The 10,512-nt window shown below is 39.0% G+C and overlaps 1 long non-coding RNA gene across 2 annotated transcripts in view; it reads left to right on the top strand.

Annotated features, from left to right (window-relative positions):
* Positions 1 to 7,013: 7,013 nt before the first annotated feature.
* The window catches only part of LOC106522787 (uncharacterized), a 9,038-nt gene continuing 5,539 nt past the window's right edge, over positions 7,014 to 10,512 (top strand). For both annotated transcript variants that reach the window (XR_001310824.1, XR_001310823.1), the window contains exons 1-2: positions 7,014 to 7,056; positions 10,260 to 10,465. This is a non-coding gene — a long non-coding RNA (uncharacterized LOC106522787). The remainder of the gene's footprint in view (positions 7,057 to 10,259; positions 10,466 to 10,512) is intronic.

Genomic DNA, 10,512 nt, shown 5'->3' with positions numbered 1-10,512 from the left:
CCATTATTCATCCGTGCTTTGTTCCTGCAGCACCGAGGAGTGTTTGCTCTGGGATGGAGCGCAGGGCGGAGGGATGACGCGATGGAGGGATGAATGGGGCAGGGTGTGGATGTAAGAAGGGGGGGTGGCCCGGGCGACTGAGAGGTGAAGAAGTCATGGGGTTAAAATGTGAGACACCTATGAGGAGAAGATAAGAGACACAAAGACCACTGTGTTTTGTTGGGTTATCTCTGAGTTTTAATCTTTTTTTAAAGTTTTTTAACTTTTTTCTTTCTTATTTTTTATCTTCTTTTTTCCCCCTCTGGAGGTTTTTCCTCCTTTCCTTCTTAATAAAGCGAGGCCACACACACTCAGGCACGCCGTGCTCCTCTCTGCTGTTTACACGGCGTGTTTGAACAATATGCTGGATGGGAGGACGGAGAGCAGCCAAGGAGAGTCAGGGATGTTCTGTTCTCTTTTTAGACCGCAACTAAACAACAACAACAAAATAAGAAAAATATATCCTCACAGGGATACGACAGAAGAAACACGTTCTGTTTGCAGGGACAGAAGAAGTCACTGGTTGTGCAGAAAACATTCTGTAATATAATATAATATAACATTGGGTGTTATAATGCGGAGGTGATGTTCTCTGCAGGTTAAAGGTTAAAGGTCAGGGTGGAACAATTAGAACAAGACTTCTCTCTGAAACAAACATCACGGCGGCACGATTTAGTAAAGTTTTATTTGAAGGAAGAACAAAACGAGATTTACACACGACTGCTTGGGAGACTTTACAAAGGCAGAGACTGAAGCTGAGAGAGGCGGTCGTGTCTCATCCATCAGAAGAAAACAGAAAACGACTCGACTGCATCTCAGCTCTGCGTTTGCTCTTTTTACTCACCTCACTGCTCATTTCCCTGTCTTCTTATGAAACCCTAAAGTTTCAGGACGATTCAAACAGGACTCAGCTTTTTGAAACATTTTAGAAACGTTGTTTGGATCAGACGAGATGAAGACAAAAAAAACATTTTGGTGTTTTAAAACAAGCAAAACCAAAAAATTGGAACAATATTAGAAATATTTTTCTGTAAGAAAATATCTAATAAATCTCTGAATAAAATATTTTTGTTCGCACTCTCCTGTCTGTAAAATAAATGTAAAAAACACTGAATTAACTTCGGCTCGTATCTTTGAAAACTAGCTGAAGTTCACTTGATCGACTGATGCTGAAAACAAGCTGCACCTGAACACATCAGTGAGTCCCAGCATGTTGTGTGTCTCCCTGTATACAGTGTGGGCTATATTCTCAGTCAGATTACACACACACACACACACATACAAATCCACAGTGTGTGCAGAACAATGGCTGGCTTTGAGAGAGCCGGGCTGACAGGAGGAGATGCGCTGAAGCCATTGTTTACTCTGTTTACTCACAGACTCACCTGGCTCTGAGCTAACAGTCGGCTCTGTCTGTCACTGCACACACACACACACACACACACACACACACACACACACACACACACACACACACACACACACACACACACACACACACACACACACACACACACACACACACACACACACACACACACACACACACACACGGAGCCACTGTGTGTGTCTCTCTGCATGTGTTTGAACCGATATTAAATAAATTTAAGTTTGACATAGTTTTATAAACGAGGCACCTGTGAGGTTCTGGGTGAAAGAGGGAGGATCTGTGGAGGAGAATTAGGGGTGGGATGAAGGGGGTGGGGTTCTTTCAGGTTTTTACTACTGTGCAAACACACACACACACACACACACACTGCAGGCCCAGTTGATGGGTTTTGATGGGATCAGTTGGAAGGCTCTGCCCCGGACCCTCCCATGTTTGATCGATGTGAGGAGGTGGGGGGCAGGGTTATTATAGTTCAATAAAACTAACTAAATAACAAAAACTGAAATTGGAAAAAAACATTTTAGTTAACTAAAATAAATAAAAACTGTAATAAAATGAAAAAAATGATAACTAAAACTGTATAATCTTTTTACAAAGCTGACTAAAACTAACTGAAAGTATAGATAAAATATCCTTATTTATTTTGAGCCATGTGGACTGATTAAACTAATCTTTTTTTAACCTTCAAACTGAGCGGTTTCACTGTGGGCAGCTTACTGCACATCACGGCTCGTAACGTCACTTGTTTACAGTCTGCAGCTCAGAGCTCACCTGCAAAATGACAACAAAAGTTGGGAAAAAGTAGTAAAGTCTGATTTAGGATTTCTTTGAATATGACTGTGAGAAAATTGAAAGCATCTTGTAGTGGAAACAGGTGATAGAATAGGTGGAAAACTTCTTAAGGGACTAATTGACCGAGTATCTTGACAAGCTAACTTCTCTTAGTAAATCCTGTGAAAAACAAGCCGCAGCCCAACCAGGATCTAAACTATTGTCTCCTTCTTAACACAACTGCCCAAGTCCTTTGTTGGCAAAATTGAGTTACGGGATTAATTTAGGAAGGTGTTGCTGTAATGGACTGCTTTGACTGATGATCAAAAAGCTGCTGGTTAGTTAACTCAGGAACACTTCATGCTGGAGGATGCATTAGCAAATATGTTCATTTAAACTACAAAAAAATTTAATAAAAACTAAACTCAAACTAAGCATTAAAAATGCAATAATAATTAATAAAAACTAGCAAATTCACTTTAAAAACAAATTAAAACTAACTGAATTAAAAGAAAAAATGTCACAACTAAATAAAACTAAACTGTAATGAAAAATCAAAAAATTTATAACCTTGGTGGTTGGTGGTGTGGGGGTGTTGAGTTTTTTTATTCTCCTGAAGGCCTGAAAAAGATTCAGCTCAGGTGATGATGTCACTCAGGATGAATAGTTTTATTTAGCAGTTTATTTAATTAGAAATTTGTTTTTTTTTGTTTGTTTGTTTGGCAGAGAAAATTTGGCAAATCCTGTGCACAACCCACACCTTCAGCTCTACTGCTCATCCCACACATGCCTGTTCCTTACAAATGTGGCACCGTTTTAAAGGGTGATTAACAGGCTTTCCAACTGTATAAGATTTAATGCCAGGAAGCATTGTTACAACAAAGAAATAATCTAACAAATATTTATTTTCTTTTAGTGCTAAGTTAACATTTTGCCAATAGTTTTTGTCATTATTTTGCTTAGATAGGCACTTGCTACATTTTGCTTTGAGATAAAATTTTGCTACTTTTCCCACTGTGTTCCTTCAGCTTTCCTTTAACAACACTCAGTAAGTGTTGGTGAACTGAGGACACTAACTGTTGAAGCTTTGCTGAATTTTTCTACCTGGAACAACTTTGGTTGCTCAACAGTCCGCGGTCTCTTGTTGTTTTTTGTTTCATAATAAAACACATGTTCAGTGATTTGATTAAGTATTTAATTGAGCAAATTAAGTCAGATTTACCTGATTTATTCACAAATATTCAACTATAATCTTAATAACCTTTACTAGATAATGACGAGAGTAAAAAATACTTGAATTTGTAGCATTTAAATTTACTTAACAAACTTTAGTGCAAATTTGTTAGAGGATTTTTTTTTCAAGTGCATTTTACAAGTTATTTTTTCAGTGCATGCTTGTGAACAACTGAGGCTTTCAGGGACGCTCCTTTTATACCCAACCATAACACTCACCTGCTTCCAAACAGGTATTTTTTAAGCATTCCTTATCTTTCCCAGTCTTTTGTTGACTCAGCTCCAGATTTTTTGGAACGTGTTGCAGCATCAAATTCAAAAGGAGTGAAAATTTGCAAAAAATAAATAAATAAAATAAATAAAAAACAAATAAAAAAATCAATAAAGTTGATCAGTTTGCACTTTAAATACTTTGTATTGTATTCAATTGACTATAGGTTGAAAAGGATTTGCAAATCATCGTGTTCTGTTTTCATTTATGTTTTACACAACGTCCCAGTTTCACTGGAACTGGGCTCGCTTATTGGTTCTGGTCACTTTTAGGATTCATTTAAAAGTTTGGATTTGGGGCTTTAGCTTGAGTCTGATTTACTAAATCCTTCCACTTTGAGATATCTAACCACAGGTATTTTATCATGATTCTTTAGTCAGATTTTGCTGGAACACACTTTCTGATTTTAATTCTTAGCTTTAAGTATCCTGCCAGAGTTTTCCTGATCTGGTTCCACCTCCACTGTGAAGCCGTTTTGTGAATGTGTTTTTTTTTTAAGTCGGAGACTTGGCTGGCTGCCAGCTGATAACAGCAGGGTCATACCTGCTGCATTAATGATTGGTCAGCCCTCAGCCAGCTCCTTTATTTTAACATATTTCTTTATCAATCTGGAGCTGCGCGGAAAGAAAAGCTTATCAACTGAAACAAGTTTCACGCCTGCTTTTGAACCACCTGTTGCAACAAAGCGACGCTGAGTTTTACTCTGTTCGTGAAACAGTTTAAAACTTGAACAAAGCGCCTGAACTTTCCCTCTGCACATCAGCCGAGAAGACCCAGAATGCAGCCGAGCCCCGTGGAGTCAAGCGTGGCCTCATTAAGATCAAAACGAGTGCAGTCGACGGTGGCAGCGGGCGGCTGTAATGGAGCCAGGGTCTTTATCCTCGGTGGCATCTGTTCACAGCATGCTGCACATCACTGCACTCACAGCTACCTGCAGCTGCAGCTGTGTGTGTGTGTGTGTGTGTGGGGGGGGGGGGGGGGGTGGCACTGTAAGACCAGGCTGCATCAACTGCATCAACATCAAAACACTTTCTCTCATGACTTCACTGAAAACACTCAGGAGTTATTTTAACATCCAGCTTTGGAGAAATCTGAACTCGATGGCTGTGTCCACAACGGCAGGACGGGTCCTCCGAAGGTCGAATTCGTCGGCCGCATACGTCACAGCGCCGCGACGAAGGACGTCCAAAACCGAAGACTCCTTCGATGCGGCCGACAAATACGTCCTTCCTTTGGCCCGAATCAAAGGACAGGTCTGATGGATCCTTCCCGGCCCAGCATATCCCATAATGCTTTGCGGCCCGACCGGAGATTTTTTTTAATGCTAGTAATGGCGGACGAAGCGAAACAAAAGAATACGTTTTAAATAAAAATATGGCAACATAAAAATTAATTTTTTAGCGGTTGTAATTCTAATACTTTTATCATTTGTATGGACATGTTTTTAAATATTATTTTTGTCATAAAAAAACGTGAAATAAACATGAACCTACAGCGGGTCAATTAGTTCTTCAAATGATACCTTTAAGTTAATTTGATAGTTTTGTGATATTAATAATGCTAATGTATTGATATTTTTCTAATTTTGATTTAAGTTTGCTTGTTTAGCGTCGTCACAGTTGCTAGGTGACATGACGTAAGGACGGGACTCTAGACCGTCCAAATTCACAGCCTCTTTTTTCCGGTCTTCCCGGTCTACCAAGGACCCGGCCCGCCTCGATCGGGTAGTCTGGGTCCTCCGGAGGACCCGGCCTGTCGTTTTGGACACAGCGCCTCTCTGCAGAAAGGCAGAGGAAGGTGAAGTCTGTGTGTGCAGAAAAACTTTTATAAACCTCTGAATATTTTAAAGAAACGTACAGAAATGCATCATTCTACAGATAAACTGACTTTAAAAACACAAACATGTCAGTAATTTCATCAGCTTTTTTTGAGATACTGAGTTCAGATTTGGTGCGTTCGCTACTGGAGTCCAACTTGTTTGTCAGTAAAATATCTCATCAGGAGTAAATGTTTGTTTTTGAATTTAATGACAAGTAAATGAAATGTTGAAGTAAGTTTAAAAGTCAAAGTTTGCATTTTTTATTTGGATGAAACAACAGAGATGTTAGTTTCAGATTTAAGTCACTTTTTTATGTTTTCTTTGATGCCGTTCTTCAAGAGATTCTTTATTTAAGTTAAGAGTTAAAACTGTGGCTCGCTGCAAACCTTCCACCCAATCCTTCAAGTCATCCTGCACTGCTGAAAACATCTAAATCTGTGTTTACCTGCACAAAACAATTTAAGTCATGGTTTATTTCAAGGTTTTAGTGTGAGATCGAGCAGCTTAATGTTTCAAAGACGACCTAAATATTTCTGTAAAATCCCAGGGACAAAATTCGGAAAGCGATGAAAAAAGCTGGACTTCTTGTTCTTTGAAACATAAAGACTTTCTGAACACCAGATTCTGCTCTTTACAGCATAAATATGGAAGCAGTGACTTGTGTCCACTCATTGTGTTAAAACAGCTTCTGTATGACCTAAAAGTGACGACGTATGAAAAAAAAATCCAGTTTAAGAAGAAAAGTCATGTTTTGTTGGTTCCGTAAATGTGTTGTTGCATTTTCTTTGATGACATCACTCTTTTTGTGCGAACACTGAAGCGTTCTCACTAATGAGATGAAGTTATGCATGTTTTACGGCATGTCATAGGTCCACAATTTTTACGCTATTTGAACAATTTATATATGAAAACGTTCAGTTGCAGCTATGTTTTTTTTTTTGGCATTTTCAGAAATTTCTACATTTTTAATACTTAACTTTAACTGCCTTTTCTTTCTCATTGAAAAAACGGAGCTGTCGTTAGCTTCCTTAAAACTATAAAATGTTCACAAGTCTTGTCTGTACTTTTTAACATTTATTCATGTTCTGCTTTTTTAAATTCTCTGTGCTTATTTCAGTTTCCTTCGCCGCTGTTTTGCTCACTTTAGCTTTTATCTGCTTTTTTAGCTACCATTCTGTCATTTTCTGCTATTCTTTTTGGTTTTTCTGTTAGCTTCTTTATGCTATTGTTAGCTTTTTATGCTTCTTCCGGCTGCTTTCTAGCTAATTTCAACGGTTCTTTGTGTTTTTAGCTACTTTTTGTCACAGTCTGTTAGTTTTCTTGGTTTTTCTAGTGTTTCAGTGTTCCCCTGTGTTTCTGCCCTGCAGCCCCGCCCACACTCACCTGTTTCCTCTGGTCTCCTCCAGGTGTTTCTCATAGTCGTCATTAGTTTGCCTTTATATTTGGTGTCTTGTCCTCAGTCTGTGTCTGATCATTGTGCTGTTTGTCCTCCCGTGTTCCTGTTCTTCGTGCCTTTTTCTGAGAGTTATTCTTGTAAGTTGTTGCTGCCACTGCAGCCCTCCTTTGATTATCAAATCATTTTACTGTTGAATTTTACCTGTGCCCTGGGTCAGTCTGCCGACACACCGCACACTTTTTAGCTAATTTTAGCTTTATTTTAGAAAAAGAAATCACCTTTTAGTGAAAATTTCAGCTTCTTACTTCATTCAGCAGATGTGCGCTTTGTGTTCATTTCATAGACTTTTCTAAAACCTATTTTAACGCAAGTTTCAGCTTTTTTAGCTATTCAGCTCAAATCCTTTAGCATTGAGCATTTTCACATGAAATGCAAATTCAGTTAGAAATGGTGTTTCATGTTGAAATTATATCAGATTAAGGACAGTCTCCCATCCCTCTGCACCACCCTGCCCTGTCAGTGACTCCAGGGGTGTTAGCATCATGCTAACCTAGCAGGACCACATGCAGCATCCAGACAGAGTTCTGGTTCTAACGGGTCGTTAACAGCAGTGGGGTCTAATGGTGAGCAGTAGTGAAATGATCAGTCCTAGTTTCTCTGTTTTCACTCACACAATCAGACGTCACGTCACACAACTTATTATTTTATTTACCTGACTCTGGTTTTTCAGGTTTCCATCAAACAGCATCATTTAAAGTGATGCTAGTTTTTAATAAAAGTGCGTTTGGATGTTTTTGGGGACTGAAACCAGCAGCAGCACCTGAAACTGATGGCTGTGGGTCGGGCAGTGACCTCGGGGTTGTCAGGCCTGGATAAAAGGAAGTCCTGGTTAATGTGTAACCGTGGCGATGTGGCCTGGCGCTGCAGGTGGGGTGGGTGGGGGTTGGCCCGGACTCGCACTGATAAGGTGAGTTTTAGTGGGTGGGGGCAGCGGGCGGACAGGGAGAGAGACTTTCATAGTCCTTTAGAAGATGAAGAAAAATTATCTCTCATTCCTGAGGTTTATCTGCAGACCTGAGGTTTTACTGTCAGGGTTTATTTCTGAAAATGAATCAGCATCGCTGCTAATATTAGACCTGTCTGCTCTCAAGAGACAAAGTAGGAAAAATGTAGACGAACAAACTTAAATTCTTACTAAACAATCAAAACCAGAGATTTAAAAGCAGCTACAGAAAGCTGTGATGCTGCAGCAGGTTTTAGTTGAACATTTTCACATTATTCAAGTTTTTCATGTCGATAAAGAACAACGAGGCGAAACAATCGGCTGCTCTCCTAATAAAACCAACTGATTGTTCAGCTGTGCATCAACAGAACTGAAGAGGTTGTGAAAATAGGTTGAAAGTTTCAGCATTCTTACTTTTAGTTTATTATTATTATTATTATTATTATTATTCAGAATGGATGTTGTAGTTTAAGTACCTCTGAAGACTTTATACTTTTTTAGACATTTAAATATCAAAACGTTCAGCTCATTCAGGAGATGGTGTGTATTGAACTTTGTAGCTTTTAGCTGGAGCTATGCTTCTTTTAGCTTTTAGCTAGAATTCTGCTTTTTTTACTTTTACCAATAATTTTGTTTTTTTAGCTTGTAGTTTTTTTCCCTGCATTTTCACAAGTATTTTGTTTATTTTAGCTTTTAGCTAGAATTATGCTCTTTTTTTTACTTTTACCAAGATTTCTGCATCTTTCAGTTTTTAGCAAGAATTCTGTTTTTGTTTTTTAGCTTGTAGCTTGTGTTCTGCTTTTTAAGCTCGTATTTTGCTCTGTAGTGTTTTGGCATGTGTTTTTCTTTCAGCTTTTAGCTAGAATTTTGCTTTTATTTACTTTAACCAATAATTCTGCTTTTTTAGCTTATAGCTTTTTCCCTGCTTTTCAGCAAGTATTTTGTTTATTTTAGCTTTTAGCTTGTGTTCTACTTCTTTTAGCTTTTAGCTAGAATTATGCTCTTTTTTTTACTAATACCAAGATTTCTGCATCTTTTAGCTTTTTGCAAGAATTTTGTTTCTTTTAGCACTGAGCTTGTGTTCTGCGTTTTTCTTTTAGCAATAATTCTGCTTCTTTTAGCTTTTAGCAAGATTTTTGCTTCTTTTAGCTTGTAGCTTGTGCTCTGATTTTCAAGCTAGTATTTTGCTGTTTATAGGTTTTGGAAAGTCTTCTTCTTCTCTTAGCCTTTAGCTGGAATTCTGCTTAGCTTTACTGGCTGAGTTTTAGCTTCTTCGGCTGGTCCTGGTCCAGTCAGTTCTGCGGTGGAAGTTTCAATGTTTTTACGAGCAGCAGCAGAAGTTCAGAAGCTGAAAACTGTACAAGCAGCTGCAGTCGTTAACGTGTTTTATTGATCTGAAAATGGGAAATTGTTTCCCACAGAAAACTGCAGCTGAAAGTTTTCACGAGGCTGTAAAGGTTTCGTGCGGGTAGCTGCAGAAGTTGTCGCAGCTCTGCAGCCGAACAACAAACGATCCTCGTTTCAACGGTTGATCAGTTTATCGATCAGCAGAACGAACACAGGGAGCTGGAATGTCAGGCTGATTTGCATTGATCTCCATCAGCCAGAGAAGTTGAGCGAGTACTGATAAGACCCCTGATACTGAGCGAAGAGAGGGTAACTGTGGCAACAGGAGTCACCTTTAACCCCAGCATTTTAGCCTCACTTCCTCATTCTAGACTCAGAGAGAGGGGGCGGAGCCATCAGGAGTTAATTCTGTCAATCATTCATTCGTCTGCAGCTGATATTTTATTTCTCAGAGTAATAATTAGAGATCAAATGCTGCAAAAATGTTGGTACAGGTAAAAACGTGAATGCTGAGTCAGCATTTCGAAAATGTTGTTTTCCTGCCTTTTTGTTTTTTTATTTTTTAGCAAAAACAAATCAACAAATATTTGCTTCATAAATAAATTCTGATCCCTTCAGTTTCTTCAAGAACATCTTTCTCTTGAAAATTAGCTTCAGCAATTTGTCTTCTTAGCTTTTAGCTAATATTCTGCTACTTTTAGCTAGCATTTTGCTGCTTCATCTTTAAGCTGCTAAGTTTAATTTTATCTTGCCTTTTGCAGCTATTTTACCCTGCTTTTGTTAATTTTATCTATTCGCTTCCCCTTTGCTAATTTTAGCTTTTAGCTGCTGTTCTGCTAAGCTTAGCTTTGACATAGCATTTTACTGCTTTTGGATTTTTGTCAGCTGTTTTAAGCTCACAGCTTAAAGCTAAATCTCATTTGTCTAAACTCCAGAATATTCCCTTCTTAAGGATCTCATCTCCCTGAGTTTGTTTTTCTTTTGTCTTAGCTGAACAAAAGCTCGATTTGAAGCCAACAATGCCGAAGAAAGCCCAGGCATTCATGGTCGGGGCGTGAGGTTTGGGGATAAAAGCTTTAGGAGTCGGACTAATGAGGAGCTACAGATGGACCTCCTCCCTCCTCCTCTGCCCTCCTCTTCCCACACAGACCTGGTTCGACCGGACTGGCTAATCAGTTACCTGCTCTATCTGACCCGTAATAACACACACACACACACACACACACACACACACACACACACA

The sequence above is a fragment of the Austrofundulus limnaeus genome, unplaced genomic scaffold (assembly GCF_001266775.1).
Source record: "Austrofundulus limnaeus strain Quisiro unplaced genomic scaffold, Austrofundulus_limnaeus-1.0 Scaffold136, whole genome shotgun sequence".
Lineage (NCBI taxonomy): Eukaryota > Metazoa > Chordata > Actinopteri > Cyprinodontiformes > Rivulidae > Austrofundulus > Austrofundulus limnaeus.
The sequence above is the reverse complement of the archived record's forward strand: the minus strand, read 5'-3'. Positions and strand labels throughout refer to the sequence as shown.